The sequence below is a fragment of the Ictidomys tridecemlineatus genome, chromosome 12, assembly GCF_052094955.1.
Source record: "Ictidomys tridecemlineatus isolate mIctTri1 chromosome 12, mIctTri1.hap1, whole genome shotgun sequence".
Lineage (NCBI taxonomy): Eukaryota > Metazoa > Chordata > Mammalia > Rodentia > Sciuridae > Ictidomys > Ictidomys tridecemlineatus.
The window spans coordinates 73,950,690-73,975,789 of NC_135488.1; the positions used below are offsets into that span (position 1 = coordinate 73,950,690).

General features: G+C 36.8%; 1 long non-coding RNA gene across 3 annotated transcripts in view; it reads right to left on the bottom strand.

Moving 5' to 3' along the window:
• The window catches only part of LOC110597814 (uncharacterized), a 537,518-nt gene that overhangs the window by 157,766 nt on the left and 354,652 nt on the right, over nt 1–25,100 (bottom strand). For all 3 annotated transcript variants that reach the window (XR_013428975.1, XR_013428974.1, XR_013428973.1), the window contains exon 4: nt 9,587–9,765. This is a non-coding gene — a long non-coding RNA (uncharacterized LOC110597814). The remainder of the gene's footprint in view (nt 1–9,586; nt 9,766–25,100) is intronic.

The following is a 25,100-nucleotide window of genomic DNA, read 5'->3' on the forward strand; positions in this document are numbered from 1 at the left end:
GCTTAGACCCTTTGAACTGTCTAGGCCTTTCTGGACCATGGGCTCAGAGGTCTAGACCTGCTCCTATCATGGCTCCCATTCAAACATAGCATCTCTGTGGAGCCATAGGGTAAGGTAAGTACAGTGTTTCTTCCGAGGATAAAGGGTGCTAACTATCCAAAAGTACACTGTCTGTTCAGTGTACATTCTGCATTCGAAAAAACATACAAGAGCTCTTCTGCCTTTGTGAAGAAGGTAAAAGCAAGAAAGTGGATTAAATGGACAAACAACAACCTACTTCATATTTGGATATTATATTGTCTTCAGTGAAGTGCTTCTAATGTTCTTGAGGTTTACGAATAATGAAAAGGGTATCCCCCCCATTGAAATCCAAGTAAATACACTGTAATTGGTTTAGAGTGCCTTTAATACTAGTGTTCTCACATTTTAAAACTCTCTTTTTTTTCCAAGTTTCAATAACATGTTCTTGAAAGATAGACTCTCCAAGTAATTCTTTGTCCTCAGGAAGACACTCCAATCACTTTTCTAAACTGATGCTGTGGCATCCTTCCAAAACTGATTTAGAAGTTATGGCTCACACCCCATGTCTGAGCCGTCTAACCTTGGCACATTCCTGAGTCCCATGAATAGGGTTGGCAGTTGGGAAGAATGGCTATAAAAAGAGAGAGAGCTGCTTGTATCTAGCTCTATTTAGCAAATTTTGCTTTCACGAAAATCCTAGAGAGTTAAGAAGATACTGCCAAAATACCTACAAGATCTCAGTAACCTGTTGGACCGTTCCATATGCTGTATCACACTTAAAAGAACTTAAATTTGTGTTCCTGCCTCATAGTTTGCAGAACATTTTCATGTTCATTATCTCATAAGATTAATATGAGAATCCTGGAAACTGTTAAGTAAATATTATTATCTCCATTTGACAGATAAAGATACTGAGGCACAGAGGGAGGTATATCTAACGTTATCCAGCTAATTAATGATAGGGCTGAGAAACTCAGTTCCCAGCAGAGAGTTGGGATCCCTTCTCACTGGGTGACTCTGACTCCTCAGAAGCTCTTAACTTCAGTCTGTCAATTTCCAATCTCCTTCTCCTAAGGGCTAGAAAGCTCATAATGCTGATTGTACCAGGCCAGAGAGAAGATTCTGGTCACTGTGAGGAGTGCCTCTTCCAAGCAGATTTCAAGTAGGCACCAACAGAGATGCCAGTGGAAGAAAAAGCCCCTTTGTCCACAGCATCCTCACCTTGCTGTGCAAGCTCTCATCGTTTTCACTAATGTGCAATTTCTCTCAAAGCTCTTTGGAGTCAGGGTTTGCTTTGCCTACTGTGAGAAAGGCATCCACCAAGCTAAATTGGGCCCTCAGGCAGGCACCCAGCTTTGTCAGAAGCCAGTACTGTTTAGAGGGAGTCCTTCCATGCACATCTCCCAGGACGGCTTTAGACAGCCTACGAGTATACTTTATTTCCTTTAAAACAAGTAACCTAGAAAATGAAATAACGCATATTAGATTAAGCTCTGTCCCATTTGGCTAATTCAGAAGTTAATGGAAGGTCTCTTTCGGTCATTGGTATTGGCAGAGACACATTTAGTAAACTCTCATGGGAACTTCACACAGGTACAGTAGCAGCTCTTATCCATAAATTAAGGATGGCACTTAAAGGCGGATTTTCCTTCTCTAGGAGGGTGCCACGCTGGTTTCTCTGGACAAAGGCCCTGCTTGCCAATCTTCCAAAGCCATACAAAGAACAGGGTGGGGAAAGAAATGGAAAGAAAGGAAGGAAGAGAGGGAGAATGGAGAAGGGTAAAGGACAGACTAAAGGGGGAAAGAGGGGGAGAGAGAGAGAGTACCTTTGTGTGGTACCCATTTTATAAATGGGTACCACACAAAGGTTGGAAAGAGATGAACCAGAGATACCCACTGTGCCTGAGGACTAAGGCAACTATTTTTCATCTAATTTAACCACGTGTGTGCCTAGCACTTGAATTGCCTCAATTGGTGATGTAATACAGAATACGGATTTACAATTGTTCTGTGAAGTAAATGCTCACTTTGAAAATAGTGTAAGCAATAAAAAAATACAACGTATTTCCTGTTCCTATAAGCAAAATTATACAGAATCCTTTATTGAAAACAGGTTCTATCTAATCATTTCTACCATCCTTTTATCCTGTCAAGATTGATGAAGTTATTGTCCCTGCCTGTCACTTTTCCAGCAGTGAGTCCTACTCTGATGAAGAAAAAGAAATGCCAATACCTCGTCACGCCTTTCCGAAGCATACCCTGGACCGCTGCATCTAACTAATCACATTACAATAGCTAAATTATTTTATTTCAAATTTCTGTGTCTGTATTTATAAAGATCTATAGATTATTTTATGTTACCTTTTTCCATTTTTTTTGAATCATAGTGATTTTATGATTTTTATCATAAAATAGTAATTTTATTTTATCATAGTATTGACATAAAATACATTAGGCAATGTTTTTTTTTAATATTTAGAAATATTTTAAAATTGGGGCTTCAAAGATCCCAGAATTCTACTTTAATCATGTTTTTAAATCTTATTTCATTAGTCACTCAATGACTTCATATCATGCTTGGCTGCCACTTTATTTTATGTCTTTATAATATTCTCAAGTCATTTTGTTAGTTTATACTTTTTTTCAAAATATTTTCATTTTACTGAACTTTTCAAATTTGTAACATAGGTGCAATTTTTATTATCCTCAATGTATTCTAAAACTATGCTCTCATTTCTAATTTTATTTGTGGTCCCCCTTTGTTATGAATGACAAGGTTTTATCAATTAACAAAGTAATTAATGAAATAAATGAATAATTTGTTGTTATACATAAGATACAAATGTAATAATAAATAATTATCCTTTTATTATGTACATATATTAAAATAAAATTTAAAACAAATTGTTTTCTCTAATAGCTAGAGACTGATTAATTACTTTTGCTATTTTTAGGTTTTCTATTCTTTTACTTTTGGTTTTATCTTTATTACTTTCTTCCTTGTGGTTTTATGTTCATTTAATTCCAGAGTTTTCTTTTTAATTCATTTTTCATTATCTTTTCTTTATTTCTTTAGGAAAATGAAATATTTAAGGCTATTACTTCACCTCTAAATAAAGCATTGGCTGACTTCCACAAGTTTTTATATGTAACATTCTCACATTTTCTAGATATTGTTTATTCTACTACATTTTATTTTTTCATATACTTTGAATCATAAATTAGCTTAAATAGTCTGAAAAGATAAAACTATTCTTTTAAAAATACTGTTTAATAGCCATAAGAAAAAAATAACCTGACTTATTCTTAATGACTCTGGTTCCAACTAAGAGGTCACTTTTTACCAGTATTTATTAGATGTCAGCACCTATCTTTTAATTTAAGTAGTTTTCAGTTCTGTGTATATGTCCACTGGTACATAGCCTACTTTGGTTTTCCAGAATTTAGGAATAAGTTCTAGAGTATGGAAAGTAAGACATTAAAGACTACAAAGAGAATGTCATATGTATAATAATTTTACTAAAAATTCTAGATTCTTTAAAAAATGTGAGTTCCTGTGTTCTTAATTTTTTCTTTCATATTTTCTGTCTTTCTCCTCTTTTTTCCACTTCTTTCCTTCCTTTTCCTTTCTTTCTGCATCCCTCCCTGCCTCCTGCAACAGTGCTCATAAACTACACTTCTACTCCTCAGAGAAGAACTGACTTCCGTTGTGGCATTTGGGTCTGCTTTATGTAAGAGAATTAGCTGTTTACACACCTCTCACTCACAATCTGTCAGTATTCTAGTCAGAAATAGTCCCTGTTATTATGTGGATGGATGGAATCTCTCCTTTTCTCAGCATAAATTCCCTGTCTTATATCACAGTCACAATCTAACTAGGAAGCAGGTTATCCTCCCACCCCACGGATGATTGTAAAATATCAAACATTAGTACACAACATTTTAAATTGCTTTTAAAGAACGATAAGGAACATTAAAAATGTTGGTAACAGAAAATTGCCTAATTGCAATGTTATAGAGAACCAGATGCCATGAAAGGACTGTTCAAGAAGTTCCATAGGGGTCTCTCCTATGAAAACAATGCAGAGGCTGGTGGAGAGCAGGAAGCTGATCATGGGGTCACTTCAACCACACAAAGGTACTGTCTGCCACAACCTCATATGATAGTCCATGCAGGAGAGTAATAAACCTCACTTTACAAATAAAGACTGCAAGCATTAAAGAGGGAAAACAGCTTTCTGCAAAGACAAAGTATTGATCTGTGTCCAGATTTTCAGATCTCCAGACAACCCTACCATATCACAGTTGTACCCTGTTGTCTTCTTTCTGCTCCCGCAGAAAAGGTGTTTATCATTCCCTGGTGCAGATCACATCTCAGCCCCTAGACTGTAGGACTAACTGTACGGATTCTGGAATGTTCTATTTTGTTGGAGGCATTTTTCAGGGAGGAGGCTAAGCCTCTGCATGGAACCTCAGACTGCTCTTCTCACCCTCACTGCACTTGGGTACTGAGTTCTGCAGTGTTCAACTGAACCACAAATTTGAATGTGACTCATGACTGACTATAAGCTGCTTGAGGGCAGGCGCTGCAAGGATCCTCGCAGAGTGTAGTTGCTCAAGAGGAATGTGCAAGAAGAGGAGAAAACGCTGAACCAGGAAATTTCAGTAGGATCTAAAATTTTCTTTCAGATGATTGTTTTTTCTATTGTCCTCTTAATATTTTAATGCTCTGTTTTACTGAGAAACTGTATCATATTTCTGATTATTTTCCTCTTAAAATAATGATATCCTTGTACTTTTATAGAAAATACCATAATATTAGTTGTATGGGGTATCCCGTTTATTTCCTAAACTGAAGAAATGAGGGAAGTTTTCCCCAGTTTTCTAAAAATTGTAACTGACACATAAGCAGAACAAAATTTACATAACACTTAGAAAGTCTGACCTGTGTTTGCCTTCCCAAACTTCCACAACCATTATTTTATTGTTATATGGAACAAATTTATTTTCAAGAATTTCTGGCATCTCTCTAGTCAGTATTATCCTTCTTCCATGTCTGTGCATAGTTAGTAGGCAAGGAATCTAATTCCCTAGAAAGCATATTATCCGAAACTTACAATCTGTATATGCCACTATGTTTAATTTTTTTCTAAGGTTCCCCTCATCCTCTTTGTCGATACCTATTTTTAAAAGTCATTATTGCCTTCCAGCTGTCCAAATTTTCTTCTCATTTTTCTCTTAAAAACTGACTTAAAGCAGGAGGTCAATACCTCAGCCATCATTAATTTCACGCCCTCCTCTTCTCATTTATTCACTGGTCTTTTTTCTCTTGAGGATCCCTTTTTTCCTTGGTGCATTTATAAAAGACCTCCTTACTCCATTTAACCTCTTTTACTAGCAATATCTCATTTACCACTTTTGCGCTCCTTATCTTTTCTTTGCTAACTTTAAGTTGTTCTGTCTATTTTTATATAGTTCCTGCCTTCTTCCCTCCCAGGGCAATTGTCCTATTAAACACGGATCTTGAACAGCCATTGGGGATAACAGACTGTATTTTTACTAGACTGGCAGAGGCAGAGGGGCTCAGTGTTCTGCCCAGTTCTCTCACTTCCACAGTGCAAATAAGGCTCTGGCACTTTAATGATATTGTCTTAGACTAATTCGCACCCTACCCACAATTATGAATCTTCACACATATTCCCACTGCATCATCCATATTAGATTTCTTCCCAATGTGTTTTACCATGAGGAATCGTATGTCCTAGTGTTGTTATCAATGATCACATTTCTAAATAGGTAGCTGAGAGAATGGAAATGATTTACTCATTAGGGTGAGGTCATTTGCATACAGTTAAGTAATTTGCAGGCTGGAGGATCCCAGAACCATGTTTCTAAGACTTTTCCCCATTTCTTCTTTAGTAACAAGGTGTATCTTATTTTCATTCCCTATAAAACTGTCCTTTATTTTCCTCTGTCACTCCTGCTTATGCTTACACTAACACAAGCGTATCATTGCCAGGTAGTCTTTACCTCCTAAGCTAATGTTCTCTTTGGCATAATTCATCATCCCCTCTGATTTTTCAGGGCTGGTGACAATGGTGACTCCCCTAATATCTGAATGAAGTCCTTCATAAATATTTTGCTGAGTGATTGATACCTCCTCTAGTTATTTTTCTCACACCTCTTCCCCTTAGCATATAACAGATGGGATTCCATCATCAGAAACAGATGTTGTGGAAAAAAGTACCAGGAGCCCAGAAGCACTCTTAGCCCCAGCTCTCCCATTAACTACCTCCGCTGTCCCCACAAAACATTTAACCTTCCTGGGCCTCCATTTCCATGCCTGTAAAGTGCAGAGAAACGCATCTTCCATATACAAAAGTGTTTCCCAATATAAAATGGTTTGATACTTGGATTTCTGATATGGATTTGCCAACTCATGCTAACTTTTCATAAACAAATTAAATAGAAATTATTTTCTGTCTCGCCCATCTCCTTCATGAGCTTTTCATACAAATAAACAGACAAACTCACTTCTAGGAAGGTCAGTCACCATTTGAGAAACTCCTCCTGGTGAATTTTCAGACACTAAACAAAAGGATAATTTTAACTGCTCCCATCTCCATCTCAAACCATGTCTCATTAGCAACTGCAGTCTCTGCTTTTATTTATATGAGTTAAGAGAGACCCTGCAGGGAGAAGCAGGGGCTCTTGTTTGATTTTTGACTGAGCTTCCTTCATTGAAGTAAGGTGTCAGGGATCCCTATGGATCTGGAAAGCATTTTGGAAGTAAGAAGCAGACATGTAAATCTTTTAAACCCCCATGATAAGCAAACTCTCCTCAGTTCAACATATAAATATAAACACTAAATCAAATCAGATGCTTATACATTTTTTAATCCCATCATAAAACATTTTGTTTTGACAGCTTGGTAATGTAAAGTAGAAACACCGACCGCCAAAAGAATCAGCATCTTTGCCTGCCTACTACCTGAAGGTCTAGTTTTTCCTGTATATAAATAGAAAAAAAATGTATGTTTATGTAAAGGGAAACACTGATTTACTAGAACTGATTGCTGCATAGTCTAATTACTTTTCAACTGGCTGTTCCAAATTAAGATGTCATTGATGGCTTTTGGTGATATATTTCATTTTAAGCAAATTTATTCTATAATAGAGTACATCATAATGGAAAGCAGAGTTCCTACTCTTCCCTCCTCTTTGTAGCCTGATATCTTGACAAGTAAATTAAATTTAGCAGTTAAAATGCTTCCATTAGTAATTTTATTAAGTTAATTAAAGAATCTCTCTTTCTGAATTTTAACTACCTTCCTTTCAGAACAATGTTGATTTCTTTTTTTAATTTCATGTATTTAGGGACTGTGATATATTCTAGAACCAATCAACAACTCTATCAGCATTACATTCCTGTGGCCAAGATGCTACCAAGCAAATCATGTAAAGAGAAGAAATAGCTCAGAAGCTTTTGAAAGAGATGGTCTGCTTCATGTCACAGAACAACTCAGATTTTAGCATCTTTAGGAGGAGAAAAAGGAGGAGGGGTGGGAAAAAAAGGAAAGAAAAAAATATGCATACTGTTGAGGCTACATTCTTACAAAATGGCAGAACTCTGACTAGTGTCTCTATACCTACAGTGTAAATCATAAATAGTCCAAGTAGAATTTAGCTTATAGATGGGAAGAGATGAAATCTCCCCCTTTTTCTTATTTGGTATAGAGGTAGAACTCAGCAAGAATCTGAATTTGGCAATATGCCTATCAAATGAAATTTTGAGCCTTATGCAGAGAGTGATTTTTTTTTTTTAAATAACGTGAACATTTCTAAGAGACTTGAGGTGAAAGAACATTTCTAAGAAACTTGTCTCATGATCCATTGCTTCTTCTTACAGGAAGTTTTCCTTAACTCATAAATCATAGATGTTATTTTCAGAGTTGGAAGGGAAGACAGAGGAATTCCTTGTCCTCTCCTTTTAAAGATGAGGAACCAAGAGCCAGAGATTAACAGTGCTACCACCACCAGTAATAATAATAGAAACTACAACAATAGTGGTTAATATTGGCCGAACTCAACGTGAAGCTTTGCATGCATTTTCTCATTAAAATTCACACAAGGGAGATTCTTTCAACACCCTAACTTGATGGATACAGAAAACAATGCCTAAATGTTACATAATCTGTGCAAAACCTGTGACTACCTAGTCCTGTGTTCATAAATAGGGCACATTGTTAAGTTAGAAAAAATACCTGAGTTCCTACAACTAGTTAGTGGATTCTCCAAGGCTAAAGCTCGGGATAGTTACTTAAATCTGCTCTGTATAATGTAGATTAGATGGAGAAAAAAGAAGAACCAGTGAGCAAGTTCAGGCTGTGGCTATTAGAAAATGCTGATTTCTTTTTAAAGAAAATCCTATTGCCAGGGTACCCAGTGGGCTATTTGCTTTGTGAGTGAACCTTTAGCAAAAGGTGTACCTATGTGTTTAGACCCAAACTAACATTTCATTTAAAACTGGGGGAATCTAGTCTTTACTCATTCGTTGGAGATATAAAGGACAGTCAAGGATCAAGTCTAGGGCAAATTACTACTACTATCTCCCATCTTCCTTCATTTTCTAATACCTTGCCCCTTAGAACAGCTCACTCCCTGTGTTTACAGATTCATTGTTTAATCTCCACAATCTCTCTCAAAGTTAGTCCCAACACTCTGTTAATCCTCATCTATATCTTTTCCCACTAGTGTCTCCTCTCATTCACACTCAGGTACCAACTTCCCCCTTCCTCCACTTCTACTCTTTACTCTGGGAGATTGAAGGCCTTTGGTATATACCTTGCTATATTCCAAGATGAGAATAAGTCACCTTGGATTTTATTTTTTCTGTCCTTCACCCATTCTTCTGATTATTTTTGCAAAATTCCAATGAAAATGGCAACTCATAGACCCTTCCTAATAGAATAGAATATATAAGTCCAGAAAAATGTGTAATAGGCCAGAAGAAAGAATGAGACCATTGTGTGTGTGTGTGTGTGTGTTTCCCTTCCCAGTTCTTACACTGGCAAAAGTTAAAATGGCAGGTGTGTATCTACCTTTATGACCTTTTTATATTCTGGGAAGCCCACCCCACTCCTCCCCCATATCAAGATAAATAGGGTTTGAGCTTTATTACCCTTTGCCCCTTAATCGGTCTCTTGTCATTCTGAGAACTGATTTTCAAGATGATGCATCAAAACTTTTGGAGCACAAGAAATTGTCTGATGTTCCCATGGTGTTTTGGTGGAAGATGTTCCTATTCCTAAGTAAGCCTGCTCCTCTGAAGTAATGCTTTGGGAAAAAAAACACCTAGTGTCTCTACAATTAAATACTAGATAGACCGACCAAGGAAAAAAAGAGAATGGATCAGCTAGGTTTTTATGGATCTGCTAGGTTTTTTTTCTGATTAGAAAGATCTTCCATTCCCTGACCTTTACTGAGAAAGAATGTTACCCTTAGCCTGGAAGAATATTTTCTATGGATCTGTCATAAAACAAAGATGTTTTCATTCAAAATTTACCTCTTACTTCCTTGATCTCCTCCCATTCACATTGCAGCTACTCTTTGGTGAGGGTCTTTTTCAATTATTTTGTGGAGCTTGTTATTTTTTTTAATGTAAGTTCAAATCCAGATAGTGAAATCTGTTTCATATTTGTAATCGGTTTTCAGCTCCTGGAAGAAGCCCAAATTGATAAGTACCTGTGAGTGAGAAGAAAAAGAAAAAGAATATAGTTATGCTATGCGACCTGAGTTTATATAAAAGATGAGAGAAGATAATTCAAAGGGAAATAACTAACATAAATAAACATGTCCTCTGCTTCCACCCCAGACATTCTGGCCCAGCTTTCCACCTGGACAGTGATCAATTAAATGTATAGAACCACAAAAGAGCCATCTGGATCGTGAAAGTATGTGGCAAAATCCCCATTATTTGTCACATGAAAGGAAGAATGTGTGATTTCTTTAAAAAATGAAATACCAAAGAAAGATGTACTGAGTTTGAGGCAAGAGGAGATGCAGCCCGCCACAGTTGAAAAAGATTCGATAAGCTTCTTCTTATGTGTCCTTCACCCTGGAGGCTGCTGAAGAGGCCTGAATATCTGGCTTAAAGTGAGTGATGCTACTTGAAATGAAAAGCAAGGAGATTGCAAATCACTCTTCTGCACAGGCTTGGAATAAGCTATGGCACAGCTGATGGACAGATTCAGGTATTTAAGTGAGTGTGATTTCCAAGCAACAATTTCTACACCCTACACTGTCGTTGACCTCCATCACGCAATTGGACATGTTTATGAAGGCATAGGCAGTAGGATGAAATGCAGTGGGAAAAAAATGCTGAAGTCATTTTCCAACAGCACAGCAGTATTATTGCAAAATGAAGCCACATTACCCCAATCAGCAGTGGAGTCCAGCCTCACACCTTCCTCTGCTTAATGGTCTGAGTCCATTCCACCAGAGGACCTTTCTGATTCAGGAATCCATTTGGAAAAAACCAAATGAAGTAGGTAATCCAATGTGTGTGGTCAGACGAGGTCAAGACCCACAAAAAGACTTGAATAAATAATACAAGACTACACTTTTGTCTTTTTCCATTTCTTCCCCTCTTTCTTTTCTTCTTAAAGGCATAGACATTGGGACAATAAAACTACCCTAAAAAGAATTTTTTTTTCCTCTGTAATCTGACTGGCCAGAAAGCAAAAGCAAAATAGCCAATTAGCAGCTTTTAAAATAAAACATAATTAACTGTATGATTTACACAGTCTACAATTGTACGTTCAATTAAATAATTGAAAAGCCTTTGTAAAGAATAAGCACCTCAGGGCTGGGGTTGTAGCCCAGTGGTAGAGCTCTTGCCTAGCACATGCGAGCCCTGGGTTCGATCCTCAGCACCACATAAAAATAAATAAATAAAATAAAGGCATTGTGTTCTAACTACACCTAAAAACATATTCTTTAAAAATTAAAAGAATAAAAACCTCAACTGCACACTGATGCTATATGGTCTGCTAATATTTACTGCTTCTTCACTAGGGCCTAAGACATTTACTTCTGCAAAAAAATTAAGAACAGAAATTTCTATTCTGCTGCCCTAGACATTATGATTGCTGTATGTATATAGGTGACTGTATGACCAATGTGATTCTGCAATCTGTACAATCAGAAAAAATGAGAAATTATACCCCAATTGATTCAAATGTATGAATTGCCAAGATCATTGTAATGTCATGTGTAGCTAATAACAAAAAAAGAACAGAAATGTCTTATGTCTAGTAGGAACTCCTAAAAATGTTTATTGTTGCTTAAATCGGATATTTACATTGACCCTCTTCTTGAACCTTGTTAGAAAACCCCAATACTACTAATAACATGAAGACTTTTCCTGAAGGTAGAGCAATGCTGTATCTGATACACCCCTACCTTCTCTATTGGCTCATGGAATTTTTTTCTGGGAACTGCATCTGCTTATGTTCTGTGATACATTTTATGTATTTCATATATCTACATATACTTAGATCTGTAAATAGTTGAGGCTAGTTCCATTTGAACTATTGGGGAGAAGACAATAGCCATTAGTGGGAGCACAGAAATCTATAATCACAGCTTTTTCCATTGCGAGAAACCCAGTAGTGAAGATTTTTATATTCCATCTAATTGGATAGTGATTTCTATACACATCTATTAGACCATAAGATAGTTCAAGGCAGAGACCATCTTAATTAACATTCAATAGCTACAGCAATATTTGGCCTTCCATCGTGGGGAAGAAAATAGAATAAATGGATGAATGAAGCAGAGAACTAATATTTAAACACAGACAATAATTATTTGTGCTATAGTTACACTATACACTGAGAACTGTCTGGAAGAGTTTTCAGAGAGCAATGGAGAAAACTTGGCTGACTATTCTTGGAGAACACGTTGACTGTTTGTTGGATGGAGACAGTTCACCAAGAAAGCAGATTTTGACCCTTCAAGAACTTGAATGTGATGATGAGTTTATGACAGTTCTAAAAGCCAACATACGGTCGGTGGCCAGATTGTGGTTCTGGACTCAGAGGCTTCCATTTGGAAGGCAGACAAGCATTTGAATTATGGGTCTAATGAAAGTGTCAATAGCAATCCTGTTACTGGAGGAGCTGTAAAACCCTGCTTAATGAACTAGGCAGGGACACAGAAACACAATGGTCTAAAATGTACTGTATGAGAAAATGATAATTAGCCCAGATTTCATGTACAAGATAAAATGCATAGGGATGATATTACTACTGAGCAATATTATAGCCCTTTAGGGGCCTGTTCTGTTAACAGGGTTTGGCTCAGCCTTTTCCATATTCCTTGTGTGAGTGGAGATGTGATACACAATTGTGAGCTGTGAGTTAGGAAAAGAATGTCAGATGGTAAAATTCCTAGCACAGATGCTTGTCAACAAAAGGGTTCTGGCCTCACCAAGAGTTCACTTTTCTTTGGAAGGCTTGATATAAAATGCCTCTTTTATCCCTTTCGGTAATCCCATGAAGTAATTATCATCCCCAGGTGTCTCAGGTGCTGCGACCAGCAAACAGCAGCATGAGGCTATCATCTTAAGTTCTTCTGCCACAGAGGTCGGCATTCTTCGTGTGGCTTGGAATATAGTCAGGGCGGGGAGAAGGGACAAAATGTTTTTTAAAAGAGGGGTAAAATAATACATATTTTAAAGTGCACCATTATGGAGACTGAGCTGTGAAGAAACGAAGAAAGGAACTCACTCTGGACCTGGGTAAAGGCTGGTTTTGTGGAGAAGGCTGGCAGGGCCCAATGGTCATTTAATCACTATACCCTCCTACTACCCACAAGGGAAGAAAGTTGGACAGACAGTAGACAGACGAGGTGAGAAGATAAAGGATCCTGAAAGGCAAAAGTGATAGGGTTTGTTTTTGAAAATAAAAGGGTCAAAAAGTCTTTCTAATGATGATCTGGAGAATCAACATATGGGAAACTGCTTTTCTTTTTTAAGAGATATTTGGGCACAGGGAATACATACAGCCACTGGGGTGGGTAAAGGGAGCATGTGCTGCTAAGATAACCTACAGGCAAATCCTGAATAAGCTGAAACCTCCAGCCAGACAAAAGCCTATTTGTAAATTACTCCACTTAATTTCCCAGGTCATGATCGCCTCTCTCTGCAAAGCGGTTTATGACATTCTCAATTAAGAGTTTGCTATAAAAATGAATGAATGAAGGATTTCAAAACTGCTATGAGATATTAAAGATGAGTCACTTTTAAAAAGTGGTTTTGTTTCCTGTGTTCTGGATAATGCATTTGAGAATGTAGTTTCAGCCTCACCCATCACCCCATTGTGAAATCAAATTGAATGACTCTCTGCTCTTAGAATGATCGCTCATTCAAATGCATTCAATAAATAAAGCCCAAACACAATGAGGCACTTTTCCTAGAGCATCCCAGAGAGCTAGGGCCTGGTCTCTCTCACTGTATGAAGCTGAGATTAAAGTAAATAAAGCATTCACCCACACTGACTGCATAATACATAGCAACTTATTGTTTACTAAGCCTTACATGTACATTATCTCATTTGATCCTCACAAGGACCTCATAATAAAGATGTTGTTGATTTATTATTCCAATTTAACATGGAATCTGGGGCTCAGAGTGGTCAGTGATTTGCCTAAAGTCACACAGGAATCCAGAAGACACTTTAAATCTACTTATCTCCTCCGCCTCCAGAAACAGGAAACATATCTTTCTTAAGTACAAAACAATATAATTAGCAGAAGCATTACCCAAACTAGGCAGAAATATTTAATTCATTCAGATATGCCTCTGGTGAATTTGTAAATACTGAGGAATTCATTTTCCACTCTGCAATTCTGCGAATTCTACCCTGGACAAAAGGTCATCCAAATATGATCCTTGTTCAGAGTTATGGAAATGTATGCAGCCTAAAAGAATATGGGCCAAATGCAGAGTAAAAATATCCATGTAACTCCCAGTGCCATTTACTCTTGCTGCCTCAAATCCTTTTTGAAATTAGACAGGTTATAAAGCATAAAAAAAAAATAAGAACATAAACTCTCGCCCTAAATTCAATTATCATATATCAGAGAGGGTCATAAGTGTAGTAGGTTAGATCGAAAGTAACACAAGACAAAAATAGGTATGGTGAGCAAGCCCCGGGGGTGAGGAGTTTTCTTTTTAACTCTTTAATTTTCATCTAGATAAAGTATTGAAAAATGATCTGAAAAACCATAGAAAATAAATTTCCCCCAAATCAACCTCCTTTCAGCCTCTGGTCTTAATTATCCAGAAGTTGTTAAGGAGAATAATTAGGAGACAGAGATCATACTCATCTTAAGTGAATCTGAGGTCAGAACTGTACAGAGTAGCATTTAAGAATAGGGGAAAATGGGACACCAAACGGCATGGCTTTGTGAAGAGGAGGTGACAGAAGCAGAGCCAGGTTCCTTTCCTAACACAGCCTTGCAAACCCTGTTCTGAAGCTAACAGAGGCCAGTGCTCTCTTTCCTGCACTTGGCTCTCCTTTGCTTCCATCCTCCTCTATGCTGCAAAGCCATCTTGCAGAGTAGGTCCCTGGGAAGCTCCAAGCCTCCCCCAGAGGTTGGGCTCCATATCTGGCTGATCAGAAGCCTTCTTGGTTCTCAGGGACCCTCTTCCTCAAAATGTGTAGTTCCCTTCTCTTCTAAATCTCAGCATATCTATTGTAAATAGCCCCAGTATTTCCAAAAAAAAAAAAAAAAAAAAAAACAACAACACAAGTTTCTTTCTTTCAGACTCATATGTTGTGAGTCATGAAATTGGGGCACCATCATTATCTGAGTTGATATTTGGGGAGTGCATTCTTCCCAGTGCTCCTAATAACTAATCCATATAACCCAATCATCCAAAGTACAAAGCATCTTCATTCTTTGTTGAAAACAAGAGTCAGAAGTCATGGTTCCAGGGTTTATTTTCTAAAAAGTAATGTGAATCTGAACGGAAGTTAATTATCTGGTATTTTTAGGGATCAGGTAATACTTTTTTAGCAATGTTTCTCTACATTTTCATACTTGATTTTTAAAAGCACATATATCTTTGTTCATGACCCAGCCTTTACAAACACTTTGCATTAAAAGTCACCTTGGGGTCTTTAAGCCATTTTAAGTGTTAGGACCAGTGGCTTCAGGAATGGGGTTTGTTTGGATAGCACAAGACCTTTGTTGTTGATTGAAACCTGGCTTGATGCCCCTATACATCTAAATAATTAGAAAAAAAAATACATTTAAATGAGAAGCAGATGCTGTTTCCAGATTTCTATTTTCACTATACAGAATAAATAGAAGCTTTCATCTCTTCGTTTACTCTTTGAATATGGTGCATACCATATGAATCATTATTTAAAGTATAGGGTGTTCCTTTCACAAAGGCAAAGGAAATAGGGGACCTCTGGGGTACTCTCCTACAAAACACTTTCTGCTCCAAGAAAATTAAACAGGGTTATTCATTCTCCTTTACTCCTTCGTATGCTTCCATGTCTGGTACTAAGCCAGTAGATCCAAATAGAAGGGAGGATGCTGGTGGTGAATGCAAGGGTGGCAGGCCTGCTGGTGTTGGGTAGCTGGTACTTGGCAACAGATGGCAAACATACTGCAAATGCTCAATGTTCGTCTTAGCAGATGCAAAATCAATTAAAAAGAAACTATACCCAAGCCAGGAAATAGAGGACAGGACATCACAGGGTACCTTAGAAAATGGAGAATGGTTTTCTCAGGCTTCTTTATCAACAGTGCAGCAGGTAGAGTACATTTTTACTCTCTCTTCTCAGCTAGGAAGTTACACAGTAGGTTTCTGAGCCAATTTCAAATGCTTGAGATGTTTGAATGGAAGAACTATGTAAACAATGGGCAAAAGGTCTCCACAACCTCAAAACAAAGCATACGTATGCAGAATCAACAGATTCCAAAAGCCTGGTTTTCTGAACGCATAGCTACAGTGAGGTGAGCCACCATAGCTACCAAACCCAATAGGAATCGATGAGCAATGAAGCGATCGTGTAATTTAATGAAATTCATTCTTTACTTTTTCTCTCTCGCTGCACCCACCAATGCCCTCCCATTCCTTCTTTAATCTCTTTCTCACCATTTTCCACCCAGCTGTAGCCCAGTCTCTGGCACATGTAAGTTATCTATCAATATTTGTGGACACTGTGATTGGATAATATTTAAATATTTTCTCACTGTCCTGAAATAAATACCACATTTTACGAGTTGGATAAATATACAAAATTTAAAAATTAAGAAAGTAGTTGCTACCTAAGTTTCTCTTATCATGTACCAATCATTTTGATAGTAGTTTTATTTGACTGCATTAATATAAATACCCCAAATAATATTAAAAAGTGCATACCATTCTCCCTGTTTTATAGCTGAAGAACCAGGGGCTTATGTTGGTAACCAGACTTGCCTGAGGCTTAGCCTCTAAGTGGCAAAGCTTTAGTCCACTTATTCTACACCCTTATATTGTTTAACCATGGCATTATGCTGCCCACTGGATGTCAGAGGTTTTGAAACCTTGTTGTAATATAATATGTCAGAGACTTAGATGGAATGCACAAAGAAAGAGTAAGAATTCTACCAATTAATTAGCCTGTAGTATTATTAGAATCAGATTTCTTGCAACATGCAATAAACTGTTCTTAAAATCCAACCAATGGTCAAAGTGAATAATGTGGTCTTTCAACATAGAGAAAGGCCTGAAGGGTTTGATCATAAGAAGTGTGTTGCTGTGAAATAAAACAAGATGAGAAACTTATCTGGAACTTTTGATCTGAACAGACCTTGAAGCAGTTCTATCTCATATGTATAAATACAGATATAAAAGAAAATAAAATAGTGTTAGAAATTGGAATATATAAATATATAGATAGATAGAAAGGGAGAAATATATGAATATATATATATTTTTTTCCCTCAAATTTTTCACATGAAGAATTTGAAAGTGAAGAATACAAGTAACATGTCCATGGCCAAACAGCTAGCCATGATAGAACCAGATTGAACCAAGTCTCTCTGGGTCAAGTCATGTACTTGCTGATCACTAGGTAGTGTTCCTTTGATTTCTCTATCATTACTACGCTTGTGCCTCTAATTTTAATTCATCAATGCTTCACCTACTTCATGCCTCAGTTCTATTGCCAACATAACCTGGAGAACAGTAAGTAATCAGAATAAAGGACTTCATTTTGCTGATGGAGAGAAGAGCAAAAGTGTTAAAATTCAAATTATTTCCCCAAATTCAATATTTTCTTTCCTCAAATTAGAAATATTGAGTTTTTTTTAAGTTTCAATACATTTCAAAGATGAGAAGCTTGATATGAGAATATTTCAATGTTGGGTAATGAAGGGCCCCTCCGAGACAAAGCATGGTCCACACTCTTCATTCAGTAGCTGGTATTGGACATGTCCATGGAGACATTCTGATTCTATTTGCTAGCTATCTCCTCCAGTATAGTCAGTGAATAAAATGAGATATTTTTTTTCTGGCAGAGTTTTGAACCTTCAATTAAGGGGTCCCGATGAAACCTCAAAATTTGTGGGATTTTCATTCACAGAATATGAGACAAAAGATTAAGCCATCTTTGGAGAACCTTTTGAAATGATATTGTCTGTTGAGTTCATGTCTTGGTTTAAGGTTGAGAATGATATTCATTTTGTATGAATAGGTTTCCTTCTCAAATTATTATGAAGAAAATTATTAGTGTATGAAAATACTATAGAAAAAAAAAGATTCATTTGGATGTTCAGGGGCCACACATGTTTTTAGAAACTAGGTGATACAAGTCTGCTTTTGGATAGCTGTAAGAAATACAGGGGAGTCATTAAATTCTCTTAAGCCTTAGTTTTCTTAGTATAAAATGTAGGGCTGAATCTAGCTTGTCTCAATATGGAATTAGAAATCTATGATTCTTTGAACCTACCTTGGATTGAGCAGTCACATGTGGACCTATACTGCAAACCTTCACAAAAGAACTGCAGAGAGCATCTCAATAAATTCCTAGGAAATAATTTAACAATGTGACCAAATTATAAATTGCTCTAGTTGTCTAACACATATAAGAAAGTAACAAGATTTTTCAATTTGGTGCAGCGATGATGACTATCTCAGCATTTTTAAAGGCTTTTCTCATTGTCCTGAAACACAGGTATCAAGGAAATAGGAGGCAGAAATTGTGTGTATTTACTCCTGATGCTGATAACATCCATATTTGACATTCTAGAATAACTACATCTCCAGCAGCAACTAAGATATGCATGTCTCAGAACTGAGAAACTTTTAAAATCCCCTTTTAAGCAATGTGGCCACAGAAGACTCTTAATAATTGATTATAATTGATTTTAACCTTGTCCTAACCTGGGCAAAATGGCAAAGCCAATCATCTTTGTCCAGATGGGGTATGAGAAAAGAGCCCCCAGTCCACATCTTTAAAAGCTCCAGACATGAGCAGAAGATAAAATATTTAGTCTGCCAAAGCCTTGACCTCCCAATTCCAGCCAGTTTTGAACTTGAATTGATTTCCGACAAGGCATCTGGGAGATGATTACAACAAAATGCACTAAAGCTGGGCAGCCTTTATTTTAACATCCCAGCAGCTTAACCTGTTAATAACAGCAATTGTTTTAGATACAATACCAATTTCTGTAACCGACGCAAGAAATGGATAACAGCAGCACAGTCTCCAAGACAGTACAATAAAAGAGAGAGAGAGGGAAGGGAGAGAGAGAGAAGCACAGCAGTCATGTAGGAGGTACTGTCAGGGTTTTCCAAAGGAACCTCAGTTTTACGCAACCCACTTCAACAATCCCCCAAATAAAATATTCTCAGCAGGAGAAGGTTGCATGTTAAGAGAAATGCTATGATCTGGGATCAAAGCGTGTTCTGTTAGTGAGAGCAGAGTTATCTTGACCAAGTCACTTCACATCCCTGTGCCCAATTCACTTTTTTTTTTTAATCATTGTTGCTCAACTAAAGCATGATGGGACACAAATGTGAGCCCATGTGTAACTATAAAATTTTTAGTAGCAACACTTTTAAAAATTTAAAGACAAAATTACTTTTAATATCATTTTTCAAAATATTTTGATACTAGAAATTGAAATCAAGGGTACTCTACCACTGAGCTACTTCCCCAGCCCTTTTTATTTTTTTATTTTGAGAGATAGTCTTGCCAAGTTGCTGAGGCTGTCCTTGAACTTGTGATCCTCTTGCCTCAGTCTCCCTAGTAGTTGGGAGACTTGCCTCTCTGTGCCTGGCTTATTGCTTCATCTAATAAATCCAAAACAGTATTATTTCAACATGTAATCAATACAAAATTATTGATGCAATATTTTATGTTTACTTTTTATTCTAAGACTTCAAAAGCCAGGGTAGATTTTATGTTTACAGCATATTTCAATTCAGACTAACCATATTCTAAGTGCTAAATAGTCACATGTGGCTAGGGGTTACCATACTGGACAGCACAAGTTTAAAAATGAATAGTTGGACTGATCATCTCTAGTGACTTCTTTAACTATAATATATCATAAGAATTCCAAATGTTGTTTCTTCTGCTTTTCATTTTTAATTAGTTACATGTAGAAAGTACTGACAGAGCCTATTGACAGGTGAGATCAGGATGTTAGAGTCATTGCTTCTTTGGCCACAAGCTCAATTTTAGCCACCAGCAAGATCTGTGCCAATACACTGACATGGCCTTTAAACTTATCTTGGTCACGTTATACCTATTGGTCCTAAGCGGGAAGGTGGGTGGACAGAGTAGGTAGTTGCATAAAATATCAGGATATAGCTGAGCATGTTCTATTAAATGAAATGATAAACAATATCCTCATTGTTTGTAAGCAATACTTACATACCATTCATGTGACATATATAAGATCCTTTAATCATTTCAACCACCACTTAAAGTACGAACAATTATTAATCTTATTTAACACATGGGAGACTGAGCCTCAAAGAAACTAATTAGTTGGCCCAATGTCAGACCCCTAGAAAACATTATGTGTGGGTTAGAACACAACCTGTGCAGACACTAGGGTCAGATTCTTGACTACCAGGAGATGATGAGTTTAGAAACAAATGCCAGAGTTTGGTCTCCTATCTCACTTCGACAAAGGTTTCCCAAATTGAAGAGATAAGAAAGAGAAGGCATAGGAAGGCAAAAGAATTTGCTTTCAGTTTCTAACAACTTAGAAAATCAGAAACATCAAGTGGATGATAACATTCTAATAAACACATACCTCCCTCCTCTCCCAGCTGTGAATACCTATGAAAAAGAAAGAAGGCATGAAGACAGGAAGAAAGAAAGAAGGAGGAAGACAACAAGGAAGGGAAGGAGAGAGGGATTCACCAAGCTCTGTGACATTTCAGAGGCATCTCGGACTCGACTCAGGCCAGAGAATCATGGCAACAGGACCTGCACATTCGAGATTCAAATTCAGGTCACAATATAAAATTACACCTTCTGGCACCTAAATACATCATTTCTGGTGAAATAGGAAGGAAACCTCCTCTTCACACTGAATACGCCCATGCTTAGAAACGCATATTAAAGTACCGGTTCCTGCCATCTTGTCACCAGACTGTCAGTGGTAAGAGAACAAAGTTTAATTACCTAGATTTAATTTATTTTTGATAATTTTACACAACATACTAATTGTTTAATCGTTCTTTCTACATTGGGATGATGGCTAGGTTTGGGAAACCGAACTGGATAGAGGAATTTCTTCCATTACAGTCTGTGGTTTTCTTTTTTATGGTATCTGAGAGTATAGAGAAAGTTCAGGTTAAAAATTTGGGGAGTAAATCATTTATTTAAAAAAAAAAACAGTATTCTAGCTGCATTATTAATTTGATTTAAAATCTTCCTCCCTATAGAGGACTTTGGGAAAGACCCAGTAGCCCCTCGGAAGACAGCTCACTGCGGGTAGGCCAAGACCTCCCATCCCCTGTGAACTATACACTAGAAACAAACTCTAACCATCTCTGTCTATTGCATCTTGACTTTATGGGTCACTAATATCAGAGCTGCAAGGAAATAAAAAGCCAAAACTTCAACCTTATCTTTAATCTCTCCATTATTCTCTCCTGATCACAAAGTTCTGTGTTAGTTGGCAATAAAGAGAGTTTTATGTATTCTTACTGGTTATTTATTGTTGTATGAAAAACAACATCAGAAATACATAGATGAACATAAAAGCCATTTTGTGTTTCACCACAATTTAAAAATTTAAAAAAAAAACATTTTATAGTCAAGTAACATAAGAAAATTTTTATTTATTCATCATTCTATAGGTCAACAGTTTAGACAGAGCACAGCTGGGGAATTATTCTACTCAGCTTGCCAAGGGTCAAACAGATATGGTCACCTGATTACTCAATAAGGCTGGGTGACCTAAGCTGGCCTTATTCACTGGTCCTGTGTTGATTATGTCAGCTGAGCCATCTCTGTCCAGCAAGATGACCCAAGTTTCCTAACACGGCAACTTTATTTCAAGTCCTAATCTGCAAGCCCTTTAAAACTTCTGCCTGTATCACATTTATTGGTGTCTTCTTGGGCAAACAAGTCTTACAGTCAAGCCCAGGATTAAATTTGGAAGACAGTACTGTGGGGTATGAATCTATAATAACCTGATACAAAAATAATCACCTTAAATATTCTTTCTTCTCTTTCAATGTGATTAAAACAACTCAAACCCAAGTAGAAGACTGAATGAGAAAACAAAATTCAAAATTTCCCAATAAGCCAAGAATATATCAAATTCTAAATTTGGTTCTCAGTTTGAGCCTCAGATGTAAATGAATATCAAGTCTTATATTTCCACTGAATTATAGTTCTTTTCATAGCATGTTTTAGAAAGATGGCCACCGGTTTTGATATCTAAATGAAAAACAATATTTCATTTGAGGGAACAACAATCTTAAATATTTTTACAAGTCTCTACTAAACGATAACAATAGCTAATGCTGAATTTTTGCCATGGGAACTTTTGTTTTACTGAGCCACTAAAATTACAATCAGATGTGCTCATCCTCTGTTGAAGTAATGAACAATGGTATGTCTGACTGAAAAATTCAAAGTGCATCGTTTATCTTATCCTATTTTCAATTAGGCCGAATAAAGTATAAAGTTGGTTCCAAACTACATCACAGAAACAGGGTGAGTAAATTTATTATACCACTAGAGTGCTAATCTTAGCAGATGGTAGAAAAAATATTTTTAGCATGAAACATGCTAAAGCAATAAATCTGAGCAAGGTGGATCTTATCAACTAATATCTCCCCAGTGTGAGGTAAAACTCCTGTATGGCAACTCAGCATTATTATAAAGTGTGGGTGGATGTGGTTAGACATAGCCCTTGGTAAGAGGAGGAAAACAACACAAATGAGGGTCAAATAAGAAAACAAACCACACACAGGACATATTGCACTGAATCTTTTAAATGAAATTGTACTGTGTTTAAAATGCTCTTGAATTTTATTTTTAAAATCATGCTGACCCCAGAGTCTTGCCAGTTCTCCATATGGGGAGTTTCCAAAGTGGAAAATTTACAGCTATCTATTAGATTCATTTTAGAGTAGAGGTAAGCATACATAGTCACACATTGTTGCAGGTCACCATCAGCCAAGGTGAGCATCTAAGAATACAGAGGGGACTCTTTAAAAGGGGCTCAACAAATGAAGGAGAGCTCTCAGTTTCATGGATGCAATTGGATCAGTGTTAATCAGAATCCAACTGTTAAGCCCAAGCAGATAGAAGAGGTTGCCCATTCAGAATAGACAGTACAGGATGCTCAAGAGTTTTACTTTCAAAGAAAGATGAGCCAAATGGAAGAGTAAGAGACAGAGTAAAAGCTTTGACATGTTGCAGAAGTCTATCTGAAAGATAGTTGAGCTAGATATTTTTAAGCATACCATAAACTGTATGCCCTTCAGTCATCTTGTATTACATTAGTGTTCCTGCCTCGAAGGAGGGATCTGTGAGAACAGATTAGTGTAGTGGTGAATCTAGTGGTCAAGAAACAAGGAATTCATTCCCAAATCTTTGGCTAATCTTCCCTTTGACAGAGCTTATTATACAAATTTTCTTAGATTTTTAAATAAATTATCTACAAAATAAAAACTTGGACTCTAGTGTCAATGTATAAAAAATAAGTGTGAAGAAGAAGGAATGAATCAGAACCATTAGAACAAGTTGCATCTGAATTGAGCAACAACAAACAGGACCCAATGACTCAAGAGTCTAGGCATTTCTCTTAATTAATCCTGGCAATTTATCAAATAATTTGAATTATGCTTCATATAGTCACTGAAATTGAAAACAAAGTTTAAGCTCATAAGATGCCAAATGTTGAAGAAATTTGGTCTGAAAAAATTATGAGAAACTATTTTGAGTGGAAAATATTTTTCATGGTCTGGTATTAGAAGTTAGAAATAAATCATTAAGGGATGAAAGAGAGTGGAGGAGAGATATTTCTCTAGTTGGCAAGGTAGGGGTGCTGGTGAGATAGGATAAGGGGAGTAGGTAAGGAACCATGTTCGACCCTCCTGACTTCTTCCCCCAGAGTTCTCCCCTTCCAGACTCGTTCAGTCAAATTTCCACTAACTCAGGCTGATACAACACTTACAGACATAAAGCTTTAGTCAGAATGTGGGGTTACAGTAGGCAGGAGGTGGTGTCTGTTGCTGTCCGCGGTCCTGATTATTCTACTGCTATTGCATGGATGTTTCTCTTGACCAAGTAGCACTACAGATGACTTTTCCCCAGATTATCCAAAATGGAAAAAGAACTTGAATTCACTGTGAAAGAGACTGAACCATATGTTGTTGGAAAAAAAACATAGGGATAGAAATAGACATAGGTACTGTGACATTACAAAGAAGAAACAAAGAAAAATGATGCTGGTATAATTTTCAAATAATCACAAGTTACCATCAATAAACACAAATCACTATGGTCAAAAATGTTCAACTACTGAAGAAGACAGCACATTTTGCTCCCAAAGCTACACAATCATAGTAAGTCCTAATATAAACAAACATATTTAGGTGAGGTTTCAGAACATCAATCTGGTAAAATAAAACTCATTGGTTGAGTTAACACTAAAGAGCTCACAATGTTCTTTGGCTTTATCTTGCTCCTCTTGATGACTTTTATAAATTTTACACTGTCATTAAACAAACTGAATGATGACATGCTTTGCATTTGTATCTGGCTAATCCCAGGAAAATTTGGTACTTCTAGTGTTTTCCAAAGTATATCTTAAAGAAATAAGAGTGGGAGAGCACTACATCCCCTTGGTTATGTTTATGTGTCTTTCCAAGGGAAATGACTTTTAAAAGTGAATTCTAGTAACACTTCAATGTCTGCTCTTCCATTTTCCATATTAATTTAACCTTCATCCATAATTCACAGAATTAAAGATTGTAATCCACAGCCTCCCAGCAATGAAGGGTGGCTACCTGCCTCTTCTTGAGAGAGGAATACAGGTATCTCTCCTTTGTTCTCTTCTTCACCTTTTCTCTGTCTTGAAGACTGCATCACTAATGCTATAGCAGGGTATGAGACTGAAAATTCTATTCTAGAGATGTTGGAGTGATGAGATGGAAGGTTGTTCTGAAAACAGAGCTTCCATACCAGGCCTGGCCTTCATTTTACAGAACAGTTTCATGTCAGAAAGAAATAAGCATATTTTTTTTCCTTCAGCCACTGACATCTTTTTTTTCCCTGTTACTAGCAGCTGAACCTAATCCTAATTAATATACTATTCATCAACATTTGATGAATGCACAGCAAATATTGGCACAGGTATATTCAATCAAGAAAAAAGAATCTACAGAAAAATAACAAACCCACAAGTAAAAGATTCCCATGAGGTCCTGTAGTTTGTACATGAAGCAGAAAACCTCAAATACCTCCAAGTTTTAGAATTAGAGTTGCCTTTTATCAAAATAAAAAAACCTAAATAGACTTTCTAAAATAATT